The sequence below is a fragment of the Lepisma saccharinum genome, chromosome 25 (genome assembly GCF_977018435.1).
Source record: "Lepisma saccharinum chromosome 25, izLepSacc3.1, whole genome shotgun sequence".
Classification (NCBI taxonomy): Eukaryota; Metazoa; Arthropoda; class Insecta; order Zygentoma; family Lepismatidae; genus Lepisma; species Lepisma saccharinum.
Window position 1 is genome coordinate 2,692,544 of NC_139253.1, and position 27,175 is coordinate 2,719,718.

The 27,175-nt window shown below is 38.8% G+C and overlaps 1 protein-coding gene across 1 annotated transcript in view; it reads right to left on the reverse strand.

The window, feature by feature from the left end:
• Nucleotides 1-22,127, reverse strand: part of LOC145978924 (carboxylic ester hydrolase-like) — a 61,115-nt gene extending 38,988 nt beyond the window's left edge. Inside the window, exon 1 of the mRNA XM_083111911.1 lies at nucleotides 21,446-22,127. The gene's annotated coding sequence lies outside the window, so the exon portion shown is untranslated. The remainder of the gene's footprint in view (nucleotides 1-21,445) is intronic.
• Between the last annotated feature and the right edge of the window lie 5,048 nt (nucleotides 22,128-27,175).

Genomic DNA, 27,175 nt, shown 5'->3' on the forward strand with positions numbered 1-27,175 from the left:
AAGAAAGCTATACAACGAGGCAAAGTTGATACATGTGTACTTTTACATTCTTATTGTATCCCGCTTTATGCTTCTTTATGCTAATTGGAAGATATGTTGTACATTCAAATACAAGGGTACGTTGTGTAATAAGAACTTCGATGAAATATTCGTGTGTAATAGGCTACTATCCAAGAATATATTACTTATGTTTCAAATACAAATGTTTTCACACAGAAAGCATTTTGTTACCTAGCTATGTTAATATGAACTACAAATGTGTTAAATTTTATAAAACTGTTTCATATGAACTGCATTTTATTTTTTGTCCTTGTGAAGCTTCAATGTTAGTAACTTTGATTATTAAATCAGGGATAATGTTTATTGTTTCATAATTTATTAACATTCTTCACGATGTTATTAACAGAATGTAAAACAGTGTAAGGAAATATTCCAAATGTTTATATCCCAAGTGAACGCTAAGATCGAAATATTAGTCTGCTTTTTTTCAATGAAACTCTTAAGTTATTGTCACAGATCTTACTAACGACAATGAAAAGATTCCATTTGTTTATTATCTTTCGTTCAATAAAGTCAATAGGATCGAAATTACAATATGACAAATGATTTAGGTTTAGTCTTTATTCACAGAAATGTAACATTACCCTTGCACCAATTTGTTTCGCTTTTGCTGCAAGGATATATAAATTAAGCTTTTGTATTGAGATTGTATAGCTAAGCAGAATATCTGCATTATCTGGTTGATTAATTTTGGGTAAAGTTAAAGACAATTTAATTGATTAGGTAACTTGGAAAGTTTACGGTCAACCTAACATTTTTTCTTTATTTAATGAATTGATTTTACATACAAAAGTTCATACAAATGCGGTTACGAGTTTTACTGTAGCTGACAAATATTCCCGATAATATTTTTCAAAGATATACAATGTTTAAATTTTTCCGCCAGGAAGTTTCTAACGATTTTCAACTCTTTCTTTGTGCTATGGTAGGAATTTTTGTGGTGGCCTGAATGAAAATCTTGGTGTAAATATTCAATATTATACATTTTTCTTCTATATTCGTCGGGTGGGTAAATGTCAACATTTAACTTCATAAAAGAAAGAAATATACCTTAATTATCTACGGTAAAATTACGACAAGGGGTTTACAGCGTAAAGACATTCGCCTCCAGATGATGACGTCTTGACTGAGCGCTGTGGCCTGAACCTCAAGATGGTCTTGGCTTAACCCGGGTTTTTTTTTTTTTAACGTATATGGAAATATGATCCTAAGAAACTCGCAAAAGATCAAGGTTATTAGAAGTATAGGTTGGGCCAATCCGTTGTTTACTCGTGATGACGAAACGACGGTAAGAAGTGAATTTATCAATGAAATGAATTCCAAATCTATGCGCTAGTGTTGCACTATGCAGATAGGAAAACCATACCAGAATCTGAACACACGAAATCGAGTACACAAATGAGCATTTCCACCCAGTTACGTTTTGTGGCTTTAGACAAATTGAAAATAAATATCGATAGGTACTTATTGTTATGCGGGACAGAATATTATTGATCGGAACGGAATTTTTTTTTTAAATCCCGTCATTCGGGACGGGAAATATTTGCAATTTCTCGACTAGTCGGGAAATTTTCCGATGCTCTGGAAATTTCAAATTCTACACGTCATTTTCATCTTAAGTGATTGTCTTTGCATTTCTGGAATGAAAACTAACAATTTCCGATAAGTTCCAGGCACTTGCAATGTAGAAAAGAAAAGAATTAATACCGTTTTGAAATGACCATTCGGAATTTCCCGACTGCTCGGGATCCAGAAAAGTAGGAAAGTCATTTGCTGAAGTCGGGATCAGGACAGAATTTTTCTTTCCGATCCCGGTCCCGACTTTTCTAGATACCGCACACCACTTGTTATTATTATTTATTACAAGATACATCTTCCAAGTACGTTGAACATAATGTACTGTGTATACCAGAAAAGACAAGTTCAAATGAGCATTTATGTACACTATATTTACACTGGGCTATGCTCTATTTTTTTTCTTCAGTGCACAACATGTTTCCGCGAATATATCAAAGTCTGCCTAACATGAAATGTAATATTGTATAACTTTGCTTTCACGCAAACTTGTCATAAAGTAATAGTTCATTCTCACAGGCAGTGGCGAGCCCAAGAGGGAGTTGGTGGGGGTTATAACCCTTCCCTTTGGCCCACTATTCCTAAAAAGAAAGAACGTCAAATGCAGGAAAAGATGGCAAAATGAGGGATGACTACCAAAAATAGCGTACGTAACCCCTCCCTTTCGAAAATCCTGGGCACGCCACTGCAGTCTCAGGTTAACATGCAAGGGCAGATTTTTTCCACCTTTCGATGTGTAATCTAATTTCTGCAGTAGAAACCAAATGTAGCTTCTTACCGATGTGTAAAATGATTAATACAACTTTCGTGTTGGTATTTTATAAGCACAAAATATACACGAAGTTTTGTTCAAAGCTAAGTTGCGTTACTGCGAAACCGTAATTAGATTTTGATCAGCTGTAGGAGTTTAGCTTAATGGTTTAATTTTTACTTCGTAACTTGGCCATAAAGCAGAATTCAGTTGCAGAAGTATTGTATTTTTTAATATCGCTTATACGTTCTATGAAATAAATGTTAATGTGTCTGTAATGGTCTTACATAGTAGTATACATTTTTTAAGAATACTTCAGTGAATTGAACACGTTGCCACAAATATTTAAAATACTATTACTAATTTGTATAATACATTTTAAACTTCTGATCTATAGAATCCTTCAAAATGTCACCAGTATTTTTTTTTTCATATAATCAAAAGAACATCACGTTATGAATCTCCTACATGTGATTGCAGAGTAATCAAACAAACGCCAAATTATCTATTCTTCCATTGCACGTTAAGGAACAAACACAGACACGCCTCTTTTAACAGACTACACAGAGCCAAGATACCATTTCCTGTATCATATACTCCCTGTTATCGTCTCCCCCCCCCCCCCCGTGGTTTAAAAGATATCATAACAATATGTAAATCTCTTTTGTGACCTACACTGAACTTAAAGTTTAATTGACATGTGAAAGCGGAAATTTAGAGATCCTTCTTTCTTAAGATTTCTAAACAACCGAAGAGTGTGGTGAACGTGAAACTACTTATTGTTCGCAACAACAATATGTATTATACAAATCGTCTCTAATCAAAAACCCTATTACATCACAGTAAGTGATTTTTAAGACAATTCAGTAGTCACTTTAAAACCACTGAGTGCCACATGGTGGGAAAGCAGATTCGATGCCTTAACTTTGTTGAGATGTCAAATGGGAGAGGTCTAGGATGCGCTCCTTCAAATAATTGGCGACAATAAAACTGTCCAAATGGTCGCACATGAGGCTCGGTGTATTGCAAACTAGTTGTGTGGCTTTACATTTCTTTGCTCACTATTTATATGGTACGTATGACTTCTTATTCCACGTTTTGAAAAAAGCAGGAGTGATGAAAATTTCAAAGTTTCTTAGACGCCACTTGGCATCCTGGTAGGACTTCCCTCCCTCCACTCGTGGAGGCGTCGGTGGGGGGGGGGGCGACCTTTGAGTCCAGGTTGATGAATTGGCATCGAATTTAGATATAGATGATCCAAAGATAGGCAACACTGTACAGGGCCGAAATCGAAAGGAGAAGCAGTTTCAGTATGATGAAACTGTTTAAGATCCACTAAAGCGGTACAAAGTTGATTTTTATTACCAGGCCGTAGACGATTATTTTAGTTCTAAGAGAAAGGTTTTAGCAGCTTAAATATAATAGTGAATTTTCCATTTCTTTTATGATATTAGTAAGCTTAAAGACATGCAATCTGATCTTTGTTTGAAAATTGTAGAAAACTCCCGGAATGTTAACACATGAAAGCTAGTGAATTAAAAGATGAACGAAAACCGTGTTTGGCTATAAGAAAACAATTACACGAAAGGAGACCTTAAAATGATAAAGAGTCATGATTTTGCACCTAATGTGAGTGTATAATAGAACTTCGGATTTATTAACTTTGTCGGTAAACGTGGCAAGTGGCGAACAAAGTTCTTCTTGGAAATTAAGGCTAATAAAAATACTATCTCCTATCAATCATGTCTGAAACACCCTTGTTTCTATTTTATGCAAGATAGCTTTATACGAAGAATAATATTAAATTCAAAGGTAAAGTTCCCTGTGCACATAGCACCATGTCATGAAGGCACGTTTAGGGGATGTGGGGTAGGCCCACACGCATTCTCGATCTCAGCCATTTTAGAGGTGATATGATCAGCACCACTCTCCGGCCGCCTTTACCTCCCAGGGTTGCCCCCATGGTACACCCATTCATTTGAGGCTGGGTGAACCCCAGAGCCGCTTTATGTGGGGAAAACGCAGGAAAGAATTCAGACCTTAGATCACCAACATTTTAAAAATCCAATCATGTATCACAGACCTACAACGTTAAACATATGAAGTCAAGCCTTCATTTCTTTCCTAATACTTGTTACATTTAAGATACATTTAAGAGAAAGAGAGAGTTTTCATAAAATATAATAATAAGTCTAATATAAAATTAGTGTTTAACAGTGGATGAGTGAAATATACTTTTTTGATTAATAGTATAATAAAATTATTTATTTTATAGTTTGATGTTTTACTTAGGAATATACCGTGCGTCCATTTCGATCTTCGGCCGAGAGATCGGGAGAAGCATGGCGGGCGGCGTTGACGGAGATGCCGACATTTGCGTCCTGTAATGACCGCTTATTTTTATGGACATATGCATACATTCATATAAATATTGCAAAACGAGCACTAACCTGTTATAATTCATCATCTGTAATTCATCCAAGTTCTGCCCTTATGTACAGTCATGGAAAGTAGTTCTTGGGCCACGAGACCTACGATATCGTAACATCTTAAAGCCTGTTGTCTATGCAACCCAAATAACAAAATTGTCGCTTGGATTTGCCTGGCGGGCCTGGATTCTCGGGAATGATTGAGTATTGACAGCAGCGTGAGTCATACCCCCAGTCCCAGCCATAACAAACGACAGCTGGGTTCCGTGAGACTACCAGAAAAAGTTTCAGGAATTGGTTTCTTAACAACAGCTATTCGTAAGAAAATGTTATCTTTATTGATATTAGAGTCATTGTCAAGAAAGTTCACTGAAATGGTGGTTTTCGTCGAATCATCATCGCGCAACACACATGCTGTCAACCCAGAAGTCCTTGAAAAAGATTGGAGTTAAAAGTAACTACTTGACAAATGATAAGACGAATCGATATTCATTAGTCCCAACTTAGAATTTTGTGTAAGACATGGATCATCATGTTCTATCATCCATTTCATAACTTCATTAATCATCCTCATCGCCTTTGTTGACGCCAAGTGCTAGAAAAGCAAATAAAATAAGCAAAATTAAGAAATTAATAAATGACATTTTCAGCGATTTCACGCAGCGACTCAGTTGCATGTAGACAAAGTTTCATTAATTGGGAACCAAGGGCCTCGTTGTGTTCCATTGTCATTCTCCCACCACTTTGCCTGCCGCTATTAACCTGATGTTGATTAATGCACAATCCACAAAGTGCACCAAAGGTATGAATAGGTAAACTATGTGATATTATGCTAATTTAGAATTTAGTAATAAAATGTGAATTTTGGGGGGTTCAGTTAAGTGGCTGCACATCCATTACGTAATCGCGATATCATCAAATTGTACGAAGCGTGTCTACACCTACGTAAAGTGTCAGTCCCCGTCATAGGCGTGCGCAGACCCTCTGATTAGGGAGGATAGCCTTGATGATAGTTCAGGCCGGAAAAGAATAACGTAATTTCATCTCACTTGTTTAAATTTTATTGCATTGATGGGTGTGTTTATATATACACCCCTCCCCCCGCCCCACACACACATATAAATATATATATATATATACACAACACACACACACACACACACACACACACACACATATACTTATATACCAACAGTAACAATCATATAAATTGTCTCTCAAATCTGCGCGTTCCTTTTCCTCCAAACAATTGTTCATGCACTTAAGAGAAAACCTTTTAGCAGCAGTACTTCTCTCCTCGGTAATTTAAAATGCATTACAGAAAACAAATTGCGAGCGAAGCAACCAATAAATTTTCAGATCCAAATTTTTGCAAAATGAAAACAATGTCGATTTAATATGGGGGAAAAATTCATGGAGCGCCATATTATTCTATTTTACATTTTTTTCATTTAGATCATTTGGCGTCCAGGGTTAACTCCCGTTGACCCCTAGCTACGGCTCTGAACTTGAATAGACTGCAAGAAAAGCAGATATTGCGAGCGAAGCGAGCAAGAACATTTTACAAAAGGTATTTATATTTGTATAAAATTTGAAATCAAGGGGGCGATTGCAGCTCTGTCCCCCCCCCCCCCCCCCCGCAGGTGCTCTTGGCAGTCTGGAAGAAATAGTGCACGAAAGACGTGAAAACAAAATCCATCCTGAGTATCCTTTTGTCCTGCTACTCTTAGATTCTGCTACTCTTGCTTTCCTTTACTTCCATGTTTGTCCCCTAAAATTGATTTCCGTTCAAGGTTGTGGGGGGCTGTGGTTTCGCCAGTGCACCTCCTTCCCCCGTAGTTTCTTTGAACTTTCATCGGCTTGAAAATACTTAACTTTCTTTAAGAGTATAATATAGTTTAATAACGGCGATAGGATTCATCTATCCTAAATATCTAGGTGAAAATATAATAATATAGGGGCATAGATGTCTGGAAGGGGGGCAAGGATTGCCACATCTTTCCCTTAGAAAACGAATGTCAACCAAAAAGTACGTTTTCACATGTATAATTTGATTTCAGTCATAATAATTTACATTAATTATTATAATGAGGATGCAGGAATGCGATAATGCAACACAATTATCGGGGTAATATGCCCCATGGAAAAATACCTTGCTTGTCTCTTCGTGGAAAAACTCTGCAGACGTCCATGATTAGGGGGGCATTGCCCTCCCCTGGCCCCATGGGCGCACGCAGGGCTTTAAGATCAAATTTGTTTTGTTATTGTTTTTATTAGTAATTACCTCAGTTTTCTTCCTCTGAAGTTAAATTATTCATGACGACGATTTATGATCACATTAAAGACAGGAATGAACATACACAATGAACCCATTTTGGTCGGAACTCGAACTCGGAACCTTGTTCGGCAAGAAATATAAATATCCATAAGGCATGAGTGTTTCATTGGAGATGTTCCTCTACTTCCGTCATTTTATCACTAATATATTTCTTTAATATACAATAATAAGTCACAACTACCTAAAAATAAATATTATTTTGCATTTTCACATGCATATGTTTTTTTACGGTTAGAGTGTGAACTGGCACCTGTTTATTTAGATTGTTCTTTATGTTTCGTGTGTAGTTAAAGATAGGAAAAATACTTGAGGAACGATTAGGGCTATAATAATTCCGCCCGTGACAGAGTGGTTAGCGCAGTGCGCTACGATGTCTGATGTCCTGGGTTCGAATCCCGTCGTGCGTATGGGTGTTCTTTGTGAGTGCCCCTTCATCAATTTCATCATATCACTCATCTTCGTCGTCGCGATTAGCAAGAAGTGAAAGAAAAATGACGCTAAATAAGAAAATAAAAAGACTTATAAGAATCATTCTTATTTCCGGACGTGTCCTACATTTTATAGTTGTGTCTGGCCTCCGGAAGGAATTTGAAAGAAATCTCAAATGCCTTATACGTATTTTGGGCATCACGTAACTTCAAATTAGATGGAGAAACAGAAAAACTGAGGGGAGTCTAAGATAACGTGGTTTCTTGGAGAAGTATGCTTAAATCAAAGAGTGTGCATGATTGCTACTGGATGTTCGGAAAAGCTCAGAAATTACTTCACGATTTTCTAGATCCGGAAAAGTCCGGATATATGTATAAAAATGCTTACTTTGTGAAGTTTTATCGATATAAGTGTCGGTAATTTGTTCGAAGTAACAAGTAATTATTCTCCTTATTGGAGAAATAAGGCACACAATTCTGTTTTTTCCCAGTGTATAGTAGTTTTTTACATATTAATAAACAAGAACTTCCAGACTTCGTTTACGAAATTTGAATTTTTTCCTTCCCGAATTCATGGATTGTTTTCTCTTCCTGGCCCCACATCGACGAAAAACGTTCTGTCTTACATACACAAGTTGAAATCACATACAGCCGTGCTATTAATTAGCAGTTGAGGAATTTTGAACTCAACCGTTCACTTCAACATTAATTTTTGAGCTGAAGATGTCATACTCTTGTTATATGCTAAGATGTCCTAGTAAATACGTTCGTGTCCAATATTTTGAGACAATTTGTCTTACTCTCCGCTGAAGAGCGATCTGATAGCCCTATGCGTGATGAGAACAGTTTTTACTCAATTTCTGATATTATTCATTCCAGCATTTCCTTCAACTTCTATTACCTTGTTATTGCCTCCAATGCTTACACAACTTTTCCTTCGTGCTCGACCTTTGGGTTCAGAAATGTTTACAACACCCCCATCTCCCGCGTGTAAATAGCAGGAGGCAACAACACACTGGAAGACCATAATGTATACAATTTGTTTACTACATATTTTACGAAAATATTAGAATGTTAGCTTGATATAACTGTGGATTGGAACGAACGAAATAAAATACCTGTTTTATACGCACACTGGAACGAGATAAGGCCAGCTGTGAGTCACTCTGGCAGTGAAGGTCAATGATCGAAGCAGTTAGTGCTTGCTTCCTACAAGAGGACGCCTTATCTTTCCTCAAGGAAACACGGAAATCTTCGTTACCTTTTTTCGCCAGACTAATGGTGAACATTTACAGGAACGTAAGGAGTAGTATCGTATTCTATTGGAATTCGATTTCGTGGTGTTTAAAAGATATCATAACAATATGTAAATCTCTTTTATGACCTACACTGAACTTATTTTAAAGTTTATTTGACATGTTAAAGCGGAAATTTAGAGATCCTTCTTCCTTACGATTTCTAAACAACCGAAGAGTGTGGTGAATTTGAAACTACTTATTGTTCGCAACAACGATATGTATTATACAAATGGTCTCTAATCAGAAACCCTATTACATCACAGGAAGTGATATTTAAGACAATTCTACCACGTATCCAACGTAACCAATATTCAGATTGATTCCAAGCTTCTGTTTGGGTTATTTCGTGTCGCATTTTTACCCCTTGCGATAATCGCGACGATGAAGATGATGGGTAATGATTCGAATGCAATGCTACATCTAAGCCTCAACAGGTTTCAAAAATGGATCCTCTGGCTTTGTATAGAGTTACGGTGATTTTGATTTTTATTTTCATTTGGTATTTTAAGTCCACGTTATGCACCCAGAGGCTAATCGAGACTGCATCTACAGTTTAAAGTGGGATCCTAACCACTGTGTCTCCACCGGGTATCGAACCGGGGACTCCATGATTACAAGGCGACTCCTCTACAACAGCGCCATCGGGAAGGATGAGAGAGAGAGAGAGAGAGAGAGAGAGAGTTACGGTGACTACGATAATGAAGAATTGAAAGTAGCAGAACGACTAAGCTATTCTTTTGTCAATATTGGGATTGTTAATGAATGTTATGAATGTCAGTTTAAATTGAAAAAATATAAACTAAAAAATTTCCGGACTGCCGTTACAAATCGTTAATTTTTCTGTTTCCACACATTACTTTGCTACTATGTAGATATTTGCATGCTAAGATGTAGAAAGTGCTGCATATTCAGTGTGTGGAATTGAGATTTATTTCTGAGAATTGAGTGAGTAGTGGGAAAAGGATTACCTCACATGTTTCGATTATACCCCCCCCTTACACACACGCACACAAAATATATCGGCTGTTGTTCTTATAAAGAAATATAACATGTATGAATTGTGTCAAGAAATATTGGAGCTTATTCACATCCCTACGGAACTTGGAAGAAAGCCCACGTAGAGATTGGGAAGTTTTGTTCCGACAAAATCGGGATGTATAGTAAATTAATAAGCAAAGTCCTACCTTGTGCTTTGCACCAAGCCATGAAGGCGTATAGGGGGTGTGGAGTTAGTGGAGTTGGGGCCCAAAGCTTTCTTCATCAGGCCGAAGGTGGGAATGATGTGATCAGCACCACGCTCCTGGCCGCCTTATCCCCCCCTTTCCCCAGAGTTTCCTCCAGGTACCCACTTTATACGACGCTGGGTGGGCACCGAAGCAGCTTGAACAGCTGGACAAAATCCCGATTATCCCCCGTCGGGGATCGAACCCAGATCTCTCGCATGGTAATAAAACGCCCTAACGACTGTGCTACTGCGGCACATACAGTAATTAAGGCAAGAATTGTTTTAGCGTCTCGTTCAACGTTTTTAGGGGAATCATTTTCGGAGATATACCTAACGTGTAGCTCTTGTCGGTTCTGCGACCTGCCTTGAGAAAAGGCGATTTTCTGACGAACAACATTCCACCTGACAAGTCACGTGACTTTCCTACATTTCCTGTGTCTGTTGGCTTTTGCATGAAAGACGAGTTGCTCTTGAGACAGACAGAATCACCCGATCACCTAATGGTGCAATGTGTGTTGCCTACCCTTCCGGCATTATTTACTGCCATTAAAGTCTTATGGGGAAGAACTTTTTTCCACCACTGTACACAAAAAAATACGCTTTAGAAACGATGTTAAGAGCCACAGATAATGAAACATTTTAATCATAGTTTTGACCAGTAATGTCCTGCTTAAGTTTATATCCTTGAAAGAGTTTTGTGTCGATGGGGATCGTTTGGAGGTTTCGAATGTGCAACACTGTATCAAGATTACGCTGCAGACAAAACCGTTAAAAGTCAATGGTTTTCGTGAGCTACCTTGCAATCCGAAATCTCCGAGCTCGAGTTTTTTGTTCCTTCGTGACTAGATGAAGACAGAGCTGTGAATATAGTGGCGAGCAGATGTAAACCAAGAGCGTGTTAATTTCGTACTGTGCGAAAGAGTGATATTCTTGGTTACTTGCCGTTACTTGTTTGTGTTATTGCAGTGTGTATGTGTGTTGTGTCAGTGAGACGATTGGATTGCCAGCCGCAAGGTTCACGTTAGAAAAAAGAATTCTTATGTATGACACTTACGTGAAAACAGACTCATGTCGAGACGTGTGTAGGCAATTTGTACAGAAATTCCCAGGCGTTTCACCTCCACATAGAGATACGGTTAGACATCTTGTCCTTAAATTACGAGAAACTGGATCGTTAAATTTTAAAACACCTAAGAAAAAACGACGGATTCTAACCGAAGCAAAACTGGATGAAATTGGTGAAGCGTTTGGACGTTCTCCAAACAAACCTCTACGCCGTGAGATGGACGTGTCAAAATCATCAGCACATACAGCTACTAAGCTACTAAAATTAAAACCGTACCCTTATAACACAGGTTAGTGCTCGTTTTGCAATATTTATATGAATGTATGCATATGTCCATAAAAATAAGCGGGCATTACAGGCCGCAAATGTCGGCATCTCCGCCAGCGCCGCCCGCCACGCTTTCTCCCGATCTCTCGGCTGAAGATCGAAATGAACGCACGGTATTAATTTTCAATTTCCCGTTGCTACGTAATGACGGGAGGGGGGGGGGGGCTTTCGAGAGGGAGCGGCATCTGCCGCCACCTCCCAGGGCGGCAAAATTACTAGTGCCGGCCCTGGTGTACACTGTATGTAACACACCTTATTACTGACTTCCTTGACCCTGGATGTACAGGGTCAAGGAAAACAAAGAAATGAGCATAATTTTCTCTACGGAGAAGATATTGAACCTAAACCAAAAAGAACACCAATAATAAACTCGACAATGTAAATTGATGAGATTTAGTAAATCATTTAATGAAGTGACTAATCGCAAAGGACATAATCAGCTCAGATCCTATTACTTCTTCATGGTATGTGACGTAAAGTTCCCGCCCAACCGTTTGACGGCGTTAGTGGTTATCGCATCTCCTTTTCCACAGCCTGTAGTACACATCCTCATCTAGACATTGTTCTTGTTCTGGTGTTTAATATCTGCATACTGCAGCACTGTCGTTTTGTCATTTCACGTGACTTTACATTGAAGTGATGCATTCACTTGGCCGGTCACACGTCATCGCAAGCAAAAACTTCAACCGTTACCATGGTTTTGGGCCAGGGCTGCAAAAGATATTGAAACCTTGGATAATGTGCTCCTTCCTACGAAACACAGATCCGCCATAGTTAAGGCTAAAGTAGCTATGGACATTATTTTTGATTATGCAGTAGACGGTTGACGTGATCCGATTGGCTGCTGCGTTCTTCAAATGATTGAGTGTGTGGCCTTGAAGTCTGCCAGTACGCTTTCAGCAGCTGAAGATGCAGGGGTCAAGTTGTTTTAAGGGAGGAAAAAAAACAGCGACAATGGTAAACATTGTGAGTGTGCTCTACCATGACTCTACTGAATCATTTTCTGTCACTTCTGCTTCAACCTTTTACAACAAACAATACGATGCAACCAGGGCCAGATATTGGCCCTAGGCCTAAGGGTGCACAAATGTGAAGGGGGCGAAATTACCCAGACGTAATGTGGTCCTGGCGCTTCATTTCCCTTATTTTCTTATCACTTTTCAGTCGATGGTGGGCTTTATGGTATAAAAGGTAAAGTGCTCCCCTGTGCATAGCACCACGCCATGAAGGCGTATAGGGGGTGTGAGGGTAACGCCACTTTATGGTATTTCACGTGGAAATCATATGGTTAAAGACAGCCTGCGGAAGTAACTAGTTACAAGTAACAGTAACTTTTGAGCATAGGCGTAACTTGGCGGGGGCAAGGAGGTACTTGCGCGCGCAAAGTTTTCAGGTTACTAAATTTAAAGGTTAATTATACTTTTTTTCAGGGGCGCCGACTTGTCAAAATTATTGGGGGGGGGGGCTCTGATCACTGAAATAAATTAATGAATGACTCACTCCCTCCCTTTTTTAAGTTTTGGCCTCAGTGTTCTGAATCTCGTAAAAGCCTATGAATTCCTCAAAAATATTAAAATTTTAATTTACAGTTCGAATGCAAAATGTCAATTGTTCACGGATGGATATGTCACAAGTTTCGTCAACCATAATAGCAAAATATTCCCGACTTTTAATATCTGCTACCACGGACCGCAAAACAGATCTCTCTAATATATCAATGATCTCGTTCTGAATGTCACGTGAGAGCCATTTGTAGCCCGAACGTCGCATCCACTCTAATAGTTCATGCACATCTTCTTTTGAAACTCTTTTTAGTAAAAATGTTAACAATACTCATAATTATATACTTAGTATATAGTAATAAGTCATGTGGTTTGCTGTCTCTGGTCATAGCCCCCCCAGCGGTCTCAGCCCCCCAAAGTTGATGGTCTATAACATTTCAAATGTGTATTTAAAGTTAAGTTCATTTGGCACAATTCAGAGTAAACTTTACAAGAGAAGCAAAATATTACATTAGATCCTCTTAAGCAAAATTATTTGGGAGGTTCTGCCCCCACATCGTTAACATTGGGGGGGGGTCGAGCTCCCCCCCCCAAGTCCCATGGAGTCGGCGCCTATGCTTTTGTTAACCTTATTGGACCTGAGTAGCAAAGTTTTGAAGTGTATTTTTTATGGTTGTGTAAATGTAAGCTATTTGGAAAAAATATTCTGGACGCATTTTTTATGGGATGGAAAACTTATTAATTCTGCCCCCTCCCCCCCCCCCCAAGTTAAGTCCCAAGTTTGATTCTGCACCCCCTCAAAGTCCCAAGTTCGATTTTGCCCGTCCAAAGTTAGACCTTAAGGTACACCCATGCTTTTGAGGAATTTAAACTGTAACTAGTTACTTTTAGTAGTAATTCATTGATTGATTCGGTTTTCTGCCACTTTTGGCTAATCGCGAAGATGAGGATAATTGATGATATGTTTCAATCGATTGATTGATTAATTTAGTTTATTTTACTTCGCTTTTGTGCCACTGTTGGTAATTGCGAAGATGGGAATGAGTGATGATAAGAGGCGTTTCCTGAACGCATGCAATGGAAGCTGCGCATGCGTCAATCGTGGGGAAAAGGACAGCTTGCTCTACGACGACATTAATGAGCATCTCTACATTCTAATTTCTTCGTATAGAAGTTTTTATTTTACACGAGCGCGCTCAACTAAGCTTATATTACATTTCTTGGATCTAAAGTGACGCATGCGTCAATTGTGGGAAAATAATTAATACTTTCTTTCACTTCAGATCCAAGAAATGTAATACAAGCGTAGTTGAGCGCCCTCCGTCTAAAATAAATACTTCTCCTATATGAAGAAATTAGAATGTAGAAATGCTCATTAATGTCGTCGCAGAGCAAGCTGTCCTTTTCTCCACAATTGACGCAAGCACAGCATGCACCGCATGCGTTCAGGAAACGCCTCTTTTGATGATATGATGAAATTGATGAAAGGACCTCACAAACACCCATGCCCAGGTCGGGATTCGAACCCGGGACCCTTGATGTCGTAGCGTGACTTGCTAAGCACTACGCCACGAAGGTCGGCTACTTTTAAAAGTAAGTAGCTGTAACTGCAACGGAATAACTTCTTTTTAAATAAAAGTAAATTTATCAACAGTTACTTTAGCACACTTAAATTTATAACTTGTAAATTTGTAACGTGAGGGAAGAGAAATTTGGCGCTCTCTGTTTCCAACTGTGTGTTTTCTCTGGATGCTAAGGTGAATGAATTTTGTTGAATCGCCTAAAGTAAGGAAGCTGGGCTTCGTTGCATGCTAAATTTAAAAACATATACGCCAACTTGTCACTCTAGTTCCGCGCGAACAGTTTTTCGCCCACATAAAAAATCGGGCCTTACGACCCCCTACCAACCCCGGGGTGTGAGGGTGACTCTTTTCTGAAAACACCCAAACGTCAACCTCAATTCCATGTATTACACTCTGGACTGCATTTTGCAGACTAACAAGGCTCTGGCGTCTGGATCCATGGCAAGTATCTAGGCCTGCCGCTGTCTCCTCGTTTGGGCAACAAGCTGCAACCTTAGAATCCCTTGGGTCTCACCGATGGCGTAGTCGTATCGTCGTTACCATGTAATCAAGGGGTCCCGGGTTAGATTCCCGGTGGAGGCACATAGTGGTTCGGATCCCACTGTAAACTGTATAGGTCCAGTCCCGATTAGCCTTACTGTGCATAAAGTGGACTTTAAACACCAAATCAATCAACCGACCTTAGAATCAGGGTTGTTAAAGGTTCAGGAATTTTAAATAAATACAATTCCGGTCCAGGAGAGAAAATCCATCAGGCGTAAATGGGTTCTGGACCGTAAAAACACTTTTTATCTGTAAAGTATTTCAATTCGGTCCAGGAACCTTTTTTCCGGATGAATTTAAATACGGTCCAGGAACCTTTTTTCAATGCAACAATACGCAACTTGGATCGAATTTAAATTGTGCGAGAAAAATGTTCCGCTCCTGCAGCGGAACCCAGTAGAACCCATTAGAATTTATGGGTTGCTGCATTTTTAACAACGCTGCCTAGAATTCCTCATCCACTAAGCAGCCAATAGAGAAACAGGATTGTGTCAACGTAACCGTTCTGCGCTGTGAATGGGGACCTGGAGATAGCAAGGCTCGGGTTTAACGGCGGTGCTGATCGTAGGATCAGGCCTACTGGGCTTAAAAAAAAGAAGCTGATTACAGACGTCACCTCCTCCAATGAAATGTTCCCTGCACGGTACTTTCTCTCAGGAGGTAAAGCGGAAAGTTATGCAATTGCTTCCTTCGAATCGTTAGTGGTCAAGGACACCCTTCGTGCTACATTCTCGGTTTCCAATGCGGCGCTTCCACTCGAGAAAGAAACTGGCTGCAACCAAACAAGTTCCTCGGTTGCGCAAGCAAAGGAAGCAAATTTTAAAACCGGGGGCGAATGCGTAAATTTGAATCTTTCATAGCAAAAGTAAAACTTTGTTTTCAGTCCACTTTACGCACAGACAGGCTGGTCGGGATTGGACCTACAGTTTAAAGTGTGGTCAATTTCACATAGTGAATCCACGGGAGACTGAACCTGGGATCCCTTTTAGAATTCCATTTGCAGCAACTTGTTTAATGTTCTAATTATTATTACTACTACCATTAGTATTCATTGGAAACATTTTTTTTTTTGTATTGGAGAAGTTATTCAATTCTTATTTTAAATATTTGCAGATTATCCGTGTACATAGATTCATAGTACAAATAGTAACCTGGGGTGTAAGGGGTGACCCTTTCTCAAGACACCAAAATGTCAACCTCACTTCCACGTACTCCACTTCCTGCATTTTGCAGACTAACGAGGCCCTGGCGTCTGGACCCATGCCCAGTATAGGACTTGTGTTGTGTGCTATCCATATGTGTTTATGATCATCCCTCCATCTATTTCGTCTTATCGCCATCCATCCTCATCTTCGCAATTAGCCAAAAGTGGAAGAAACGCGAAGTAAAAGAAATGAAATCAATTAATAATAACAACTGTAATTTTCTTTATAATTATTCATTTGCATTATGGCGAATTTGTTTTTCATGACGATTCATTGATTGATTTCGTTTATCTTACTTTGCTTTCCTGACACTTTTGGATATTTGCAACGATGAGGATAAGTGAATATATGGTTAAATAGATGAAGGATCTCACGACGAACACCCATGCCGGGATTCGAACCGGCGGCCTGTGGTAACCATTCCGCCACGGAGGTCGGCAGGATACCCTTGAATATAAGGCGACAGCGATAGCCACTATGCTATTGAGGAGGCCTGGACATCTACCATGAATCTTATGACAAATCAATAATTAATATCAATACTATATTAAAATAATAAAACAAGAGAGCAGTAGACTATGGGGCCATAACAATGGAAAGTTTTCAACGGTTACGTCAAAAGTGAGTCTACTAATTATATTGAAAACTGTTTCAAGTTATGGAAACAGGTTTCGTATAAGCATTTTTCGAATCAGAATTTCATCTAAACACTACTCTATTAATTCCAGTACCGCGTCATGAATTTTTATTCTTTGCATGCAAAGAGAAAGTTGACAACTTGTTTGTTCGGCGCATTGAGTAAGAAACAAGTAACAAGTCTTGTTTGACGCAACTCACTTAGCATTATTTGTCGGTTGGCACGGTTTTAGATTGGAGAAAAAGAGCAGCCAGTCTTCCTTCCTAATATGTGTTAAGGGGCCATGATCACGGTTGGCGTTGTTAGGAAATGCGCAGGCATGTTGGAAAGGGAGCGCTGTCTGTCTCGGTGATTCCCCGGGCATAAAACACACAATCATTCTGTTTCTCTGCACCTTCTTTCTCAATTTGTCAGTGTCGGTTCGTGTTTTGGAACATTGGTGTTTCATTTTACTACACTTTTCTGCCACTTTTGGTAAATCGCGAAGATGAGGATGAAATTGATGAAGAGGCACGGAGAACACCCATGCCCGGACCGGGATTCGAACCCCAACTGTGACTGTCCCCAGAAATTTTTCCCGATCCCTTTTCCCCCTCGTTTTTCTTTCGTCGTCACTATATTTTCCTTTAGCTTTTCTCTTTAATACTTTTGTCTCTCTATCACTGGCCATGGGCGTCCGCATTTTCCCCTAAATCATTAAGTTGAAATTATATGTGTGAAATATATAAATTTACGCTGACGTTCATTTTCAAATTCATTAGTGGATAACAGTTGCCACTAATGAATTTAATACTGTAAACAAAATATCTATGCCACAGAATAGAGTAAATTTAGTTTAGTCAAATATTTCAAAGATATCAAAGTACTGAACGATACCGAGGATCGACAAGTCTCGCATAGGCGTGCGCAGACCCTCTGATTAGGGGGATGGAAGTTCAATCGGAGAAAAAGAAAAACCTTATTTCATCTCGCTGTTTAATTGCATACTAATGGATATGGAACAGGGTGTATTAGAAGAATTCCAACTTCCTTTATTTCCCCTCTCTGTGGTTCAGAGACTAATTTACATATACACATGGTTTCATACAGCAGATTCAAAACAACTACACATAATTTAAACATTTCCAAAGTTATATTAATATTAAGATTATAACTATAAATCCTAATATACCTTTTATAGAGAAATATGGATGGAATGGAATTTTGTTTATATTGCTGTTAATAGAAAGTGGGTTATTAGACCCGGTTTGATGTAAGTTAATTTTAAACTAATGACCTTCAAAGTCATAAATAAAGGACACTCTTTTAGGCCTTAATACATTGTATGTATTACCAAGTCATAGTGATTAGGAGGGTAGTTGCCCCCATATTTTTTCCACTTTTTGCCCCCGCACTATTGCCTCTTAATGCTAAGCCTTGTCTACAAACAAAAAGTGAACTGATTGCCCCACTCCCCACTTTTGTCACCCAATCGCCGCTACTGATTTCCAATGTGGGCAATTTATTTGCAATAAAGTGTGTGGATGCGTTAATAACGAGAAATTTGCTAGAGAACAAAGTTGGATAGTTCAATTTCATAGGGAATAATGCACCTTCCTCCCCCTCCGTAGTATCTTTGAACTCTCGTCAGCTTGAAAATACTTATTTTTTTAAAGAACATAATATATTTTTTTTAATAACGGTGATAAGATTCCTCTATACTAAATTTCCAAGTGAGAGTATTACGGGGGCAACTGCCACCTCTTGCGCCCCCGTACGCACGCCTCTCGTTCTTCTAGGCCGTCTCCAGGGGGGTGCTCGTTCGGCGGCGCAGATCGTATGCGCAGTTGTCCGTGGATGCATGACTTCATCGTCGAAACGCTCGGCACGGAAAAGGCTGGTTCCTTATTCAAATATTGAAATATTTGACAACGAATATCTTCTAAAATATAGTAGCAGGGGAAACGTTACAACTTTTACTGTTAAGATTAATCCTTTCTAATCAATTTATCACAAAGTTGATTCAAATGTGTAAAATGGTTTTCAAGAAATCGTGTTACGAAGGAACCCCTGTTTCGTTCTCTCCAGGCTTCCAATGTATGGGAGTTTTAGCTTAATCGCATTGGATTTCTTTTTGCTCCATGTTTTGAGATAAGATTATTTTGTTCTTGTCAACTGAAATCATGCCTAAATGCTATGGAAAGCTGTGAAAACTATTATCAGAAAACTAACGGAAGAAATCTAAAATATCACAGCTTGATTGATATAAAAAATGCGGGATTGCCCATTTTTGTGAAAAAGGCATTGTGCGAGATCTAAAAGCAGAACTTTTTAATATTGTATGTAAATGTAAGGATGTAATAAACGTGACTGCTTCCCGTAAAATATCACTGCACTCTCCACGTTTCTCTTCTGTCTTTTCTTTGGCGCCGTCAATAGCTTCAACACGTTGTTTTTTATATATATATTTGTCACATATTTGTTTTAATAAGTATTCTGCTCGTTCCGCCACCTGAACGCAGCAGCTAGGGCTCAAAGGGCAGTGCAGTTACATCGGAAGAAGGCTCGGAAGTGACAGGCTTCAGAAGGTAACTCATCCAAATTAAATTAAACAGGTATGTGCTCTCTCTAAATTTAAATCATAGTTCACAAATAATTTGATTAAAAGTTTTAAAAGTATCTGTTTTATTTAATAGCGTATTAATTGGTGCATTCTTCTCCAGCATAGCTATAGGCAGTGACCAGACTAGAGGGGGGGGGGGCAGGAACGCCCCTCTATTCTCGTTCGACAATCTCTCTCTCTCTCTCTCTCTCTCTCTTATCTGCTCCCAGTAAAACGACAACAATAAATAAATGAATGAATGCTCCTTTAGCCAAAATATGCATTTTTGTGTCGTATGTAACGGAATAATAAACATAATCGCCCCGGGAAAATATGATTTACCCCTCCATCTTTTCTATTGCGCCGTCACTAGCTACAGCATATTTTGATTTCTATTGTTCCCACATATTTATTTTAATTTTAGTATTGTGAATCATATTCCACTGTGTTACCTCACGTAGCCACCCCCCCCCCCTTAGACACACACGTACGATTTCAGTTGTGAGTTTTAGACTAAGCTTGTCAAATGTCCACTTATATCTGTATTCTTGAGCCATTTAAAAATAATAATTTCGCCCCTTCTTCTGGACTATTTCATAGCAATGTTTTCCCACTGGAAGCCCCTTTGCAGATCGAGATCCGGGGCTATAGCCTTCCCAAGCCACCGTCCCCTCCAAATACTCTCTTGGCCTCATGAAAGAAAAATATATGTATTTCTACGAAATATTAATTTAACTTGGCAGTTTCTTTTTCGAACAGGAATAAGTTTTAAATTTTAATAGCTTATAAATTTACACTAGCAATTTTGAGTAAAGGTTTTGCGTAACCCTAAAAGTACATTTAGAGACTGCAAGGACAACTCTCGATATTTCAGATATATTAATAATTTTCATCACAACGTCTTGTAATAATTATTTGTTACTTCAATAACCTCCTCGCAAATGTTTCTCGCATATTAAAACATAGATGTAATTTTCTGTTTATTTCCTTGTAATGCTGACCTCCGTGGCGAAGTGGTTAGCACAACGCTTTACGATGCCAAGGGCCCCCAGGTTCGAATCCCCAGCCGGGCATGGGTCTACTTTCCTTTCTTCAATTTCATCACATCATCACGCATCCTCATCTTTGCGATTAGCCATATGTGACAGATAAGCGAAGTAAAATAAACTAAGTCTATTAATCAATTATTTTTTAAACTCTTTAATTATTCTTTAGCATGCCACGTTTTTGTTAAAATTATATTACGATTTGTAAAATGGCGAAATTCTAAAGGAGAACACGCAACTTTCTTTGTAGCGCATCGGTCAGAAAGTTTCAGGAATATGGATTTTCAAAATACATTTTTTCACATGTACTTTGCCACCGTTTAAAAGTAGCGCGTTTTCAATTATGTTACTAATCATTAAAAGGATGCCTCAATACCATCTTGGAGGATGACAATTATTATTTTCCGGCTACAAGTAATAATATACTTTCGCTCTCTGAATCTCCCATATAAATGCTAGGAGCCGTCTGCTTCAGCCGAGCTCACTGCTTCTCCGGTGACGTCACGCGTTCGTGCAAGATCGGCAATCTTCGGATGACTTTACCTAATCTCGATGTATTTTGGGCCGTCTCGGCTGTCCAGAAATTTGAACCCGAAACTTGTATCGTCTCGATACTACCCCTATCCATAAACATTTAGGAAGTTCCGGGAACTAAAAAATATTTTCGTTGTTTTCATTAACATGTTAATTCTTCTTCTCTTCGCAGTATTATGAAGAAACATACAACAATTTGACCAACTCGCAATCTTAACCTGCAGCTTTCTCTGCTCCCGTTATATTAAAAAAATGCTTTTAAAATTCAGGCCAAACTGTAAGTCACACAAACAACAAACAAAATCTGAAATACTTACCGAACAATCGTTGGCACTTTCTGTTTTGCGAACTGTCAAACTGGTTATTTATAATTGTAATAATCGGTCTGGAAAATACGTGTCCGTTGTTGTGGATTACAAACAGCTGTTATATTGAATTCTTGAATTCCTCGATCATTGAGTTTATTTCATCACACGTTACAGAAGAGCACTGCGACACACACACAAAATGTGCAAAGAATAATTAAAGCTCATGAAACCACATAGGCACACGTTCAACGCAAAATCTTTCTTATTTTATCACCCTATCAGTCCACTTCGAAGTAACGTACGTACGTATTTTGATCAAATATCTCTTCGTTGAAGTTTCGACCACTGACAAAATGAGTGAAGTACAGGCAAAAGTAAGATAGAACAAAACAAAAGAGCAGCAATGAAATGCGTAGTTATAACTGCTATCAACTGAAACACGAGGAATATGAACGAAAATGAAACTAAAGACAGGATTTCAATGAACGCATACGGCACATTTGCAGCGAGAACAAGGAGACAGAAAGCAAGCAGAAGAATTCCGGTCGTGAGAATGAAAGCAAAGGGAGGGAAAAGATAGAAGAAGAAAAGATGAAACGTTGTGAAATAGATCAAAGCTGCAGGTTTCAACAGGAAAGCAGGATGTCGCCGTCCCATTTCGCCAAGAGCACACTGAAAACTGAATGATATTTTTATTGGTGTGACTACAATGCAACGCAACACTCTCAAGGACTGTTTTTCATCGATTGTGTTCTGCCCCGCACACAGTACCAGAGGTCGCTAGTGTCGCGAGACATTCAATTCAATCGATTCGCCACGCAATGTAAACAATTTGCATTTCTCTTGAATAAACAGGCATTGTGCTCAAGGAACTTAATCGATTGCTTTTATCGTTGTTAACTTATTTCACGCTTCAAATTGCGTTTGTTTGCTCTCCAAGGAACACACGGTAGAGGAAACAAATGGTTAGTGTCATGCAAGTACATCTCGAAACGACTCGGACTGTTACTGCATTATCAGCAGCTCGTAAAATAATGTTTTATCGCTAACATAAAGCTGGACCAATTATCCTCACGCTTTGACAGAGAAAAATATTTGTTCAAATTATTTTCTATTCATATCTCCTTTACGTGGCAACATAGACTTAATTTGGCGGGGCAAGGGAGGAGAGGTACTCGACCCCAAAAATTTCCAGGCTTATTAAAATGTACATTTTTAAAGAACCTTCTGGAACCTTAGGTTCATTTTCTTCCCCCCACCCCCCACCCTTTCCAAAGTTACGCTGATACTTAGCAAAATATTTTTTCCATATATATACGACATATATTCGTACATATGACATTTCTATCCATAGCTGGAAAGGGGTATGAACAGCAGCGGCGTATACTCTGGGTCACCTAGGTAATCGGAGATGACCCGGCTATAATTTTTTAAAAAGTTGTTTTTTTATTTCTTCACAATATTCTTCCGAACCAATCTTTGTCACATATTTCTTTGCTTCCAGCGCGAAAATGTTTTCAACCGTTTGCCGCGGAATGTCCGTGAGGCTTTTTCTCCAGCTGGTGGAATCTGGTGACGTCATGGTGAGATTCCACCGGCTCCCTTTAAATCCCTTACGGGAGGGGTAGGAAACACTGCTTCTCAGGCGCGGTTATTCCGTGGCAAGGGTAAGCTCCTTCTGGAGAGAGTCCATCGGTCGCACTCTCCACCCCAGAGCCTTTGCCGTTCCCTCGGCTGGCAGTGGCGCCCTCTTCTGCCATTCTTCCCCGATGGCCTTTGTATCGTAGGAGCTGTGTTGTTTACGACAGGGAAATTTCTCGGGAAAAAAAAACAGAATTCTGGGTTCACAAATTGCGTACTGAAAAAGAAAGTAGAGAAAATACATCTGAAAATGCGCGAGAAACAGGGAAATCTGAACAACATTTGCGAACCAATTCTATGTTAATTCTCATTTTACATTTGCTTCTGTCTTACTGATCTCTGCTATTTCAACAGATATTGTAAAAGGAAAAAAAAACTTTAATATTGAAAATGAAGGAAATTAAATAAATTAAAATTTGAACTAGAAATTCAAGAAATTACACCGACCTCCGTTGCGGAGTGTTAGCACAGCTCCCTACGACGCCAGAGCTACAGGGTTCGAATACAGGCCTGGGTGTTCTTGGTAAATGTCCCTTCATCAATGTCATATCATCACTCGTAGTGATTAACCAAAAGTGGCAGAAAAGCGACGTCAAATAACAATTTAATCAATCGATTAATGAAGTAATTAAACTATATGCTTACTTTTTTTCATTTTTGTATTTTAAGATGCGTGATTACTTTCTTTGTAGCCTTCAAAACCAGTACTTCTTTCACAGAAATGAATAATTTTTAAAAGGGAAAGCTATCAGAAATAAATTATATATATATACGTACACATAAATTAGTTAATTTAAGTTGTTTTTCCCCCGCTTTAGATTAATAATGATCATAAAGATAAAAGATGTATGAATAAAATATATAAACAAAAAAAGCAATCGCAGGGAATTTAAAGCTGGGAAAGGGAATTTTTCAGCATCCATAGGGAATTTAATTCTGAGTCAAGAAGTAAGGAACCACAATAGAAGATTGGCGCAGGGAATTGAATGCGTGTTGTAGGTGGCTTTGTGCTGTTCTTCCTACTAGCGATTCGAAAATGTAATATTTGTTTAGCTGTTAGTGGTTTGTATTCGTGCTAGTGCTGTGTTTACTGAAGTTAAAAGCAATGGATATAATACAATATTTGCGTGTGAAAATATTTGGAACGGGATCTTTTCCGGAGAAATTGGAAATAGTTAATGTAGGTAGGCCAGTAACATCTCTTGTACACAGGTCTTGAACTTAAACTTCCATGTATACAAACAAAAATCGGGAATGCACGAGTAACTGGACACTGGGGTAACTTGAATTTTAGACTTCAATTAATATTGACGGTTTTTATTTCACTACCGCATTCCTTTCATATTCTTTGTTACAGGTTTTTTCTTATAGATTTATTATATTTTCTTGTTTTATTATTTGAAATTCTAAACGTAGATTAACTGCAAGTGCAATCACAACAATTATTCGACAGTGGTCGCAACAATAAGGTAACATTTTTATCACATATATTCATAAATCCTGTATGGATGTTGAGGTAAATTTGCAGGGAGACTTGAGGAGTGGGTGGATGAATCAAGTGTCGGAGATTACCCACTAGTTAAAACCAGGATACGCCACTGGTGAACAGGAAACTGTGGGACTTGCCAACACTCCCGGGATTGAACTCACTCCCACGATTTTCCCTAATGACGAGATTTAGTATTCTTATATATTTTTTATATTTTCATTTTCATATTGTATGCATTTCCCGAGCTAAGACATTTGTTATTGCCAACCTCTCAGGCTGTGTCCAAAAGGTACAAAGTACATACTTGAAGTACAGTCTTGACGGAAGTGACGTCACCTAGTGCAGTTCGAAAGCGCCAAGCAAACGAGTGTGCAAGACCAGAGGACGCAGCACACGAGCGGTGCACACTTGCGATCTGTGCTTGCTTTTCATTTGTTAAAAAAATGGACGTCTGAAATCAATCAGCTGGTAGTTGTAGTTCTTCCATTGTCTGGAAATGTAAGTAAACAAGTTTTTAAAATACTATGTCATTTTATTTATTGGTTTTATTCATATATGCGTGGTTTCTTTCTTCTATAGTGAGAAGGTGTTTAAAAGTGAGAAAACAATTTCTTTCCCCGCGATCGTAAACCATGTTGCGGAATGTGTGAAAATTAATTTGAAAGAGCAAATTTCTTTCATATTTCTATAATTAATAACGTGCTGTGTTATATAAACTGCACACCGAGTCATGTGTGTGTTGTTCGCGGAAAACAAGACTTGTGGGGGCATAGTGTGGGCGCAAAAGCCGCCAGAGAGTGGACTGCCCTTCACGGTCCCCTAATCGCCGCCACTGATTGTTTAAGTGGGAAGACGGAGAAATAGAAAGTTAAAGGAAGTGTCGCCCGACTCAGAAAGAAAGAAAGAAATAGAGGAAAATAAGAGAATAGGAAGAAAGGATGAAAGTGAAAGAGGAAAAAGAAGAAATACCGAGAAAGGAGGAGGTAGGTAAACGGAGAAAGAGAATGAAACATACAGAAAAGACACAGAGAGAGAAGAAGAAGAAGAAAGAGCGAGAAAGAGAGAGAGCGAGAGAGAAAGAGGGAGACAAGCAGAGTAAGAATGAAAGAAAATTATAATTAAGATAAAGAAAGAAAGAATGGGATAGAGAAACTGAGGAAGAACTCTAGAACGAACGAAAACGAAGGCATTGTTGCATCAAAGTCTTGAGTTTTCTTTACAGAGGCGTAGCAAGGGGTGGACGAAGTGGGTGCAAGGTGCTTGTACAGTGGGATCCATGAGTATTACCTTGCAAATTGACCATCATCATGTTCGTGCACTTTATTTGACCCAATAACAGCTTCAAGAATTAAAAGAAAACTCAACACAAGCTGTTGACAACTTCTTCACCAGCATACATAAAAATCCATCGGTTAAAGACACATAGGATGTAAGAGAAAAATTAATGAAAATAGTCATGGACAATTTGCACGGTAATACTCATGGATCCCGCTGTACAGTGGGATCCATGAGTATTACCGTCTAAAATTGTCCATGACTATTTTCATTAATTTTTCTCTTACGTCCTGTGTATTTTTAAGCGATGGTTTTTATGTATGCGGGTGCAGAAGTTGCGAACAGCTTGATTTGAGTTTTCTTTTAGTTCTTGAAGCTCTTATTGGGTCAAATTATGTTGTTTTTATCGGGCTTTAAGTGCTCTATCAATTTTTTTTGGCCGAGTCTGCTGCCACGCGCGTGTCAGCAGTAAGAATAAGCTTCAAATTTGCTCCTGCCACGTAATTCGTCTGCTAAGATGTTACAAATCTTAAGAACAGATAAAGACGAGGAAAATGCAAGTTTATGACTAGTGGGAATGAATGTACAGGTAATTTAGAACCTTTTTTTTTAGAAAGCATTTAGCGATATTATTTTAATGCTAACAGAACCTAACCTAACTACGAGAACATTTAGGTTTATTATTGGAAGAATGCTAAGAGACCAAATCTTAAAACATTTTTGTGTAAGTAATCGCTAAATCTTCGCAGTATGTGTTACAGACGTAATTGCATACATAGCATGATGAAATCACGATAAAACAAAGACCGCGTCTGCTGCCACGCGTATGTCTCTTTTGAGGTTACAGCAGAAAAAGAACGTGGCAGCAGACACTACTTTTTTTTTTTTAGGAAGACCCCTCAGCGACAGCCTTCCCCACACATCATACTCTTATCATTTGATTTCAAATATCTTTTTCACCAGACAGACGAACACAGACATCCATGTGTTAACCGGGTTTCGAATCTGGGGCCCATGGCGTCGCAGCGTGCTGTGCTAACCACTCCGCCACGGAGGTCGACAACCAATTAAGCTACCGCGGCTTCTATGAATGAAATTATTAAATATAATTTTAATCAGTAATTATTATTTGATCATACTTTTGATGACGTATGCCTGAAGATTTTGTATTGATTTCAGGGCTTCGGAATATGTTGCTACGTCAATGTTTCTTTATTCCCCTTGACCCTATTTTGCCTCATTACATAGATTTAATTCGTAGAATAGGATTAAGTGTGTTCGGTGTTCGCTTTGTTGTGGGGTGATCATAAGTCCCCGTTTCAGAGGCGTGTTCC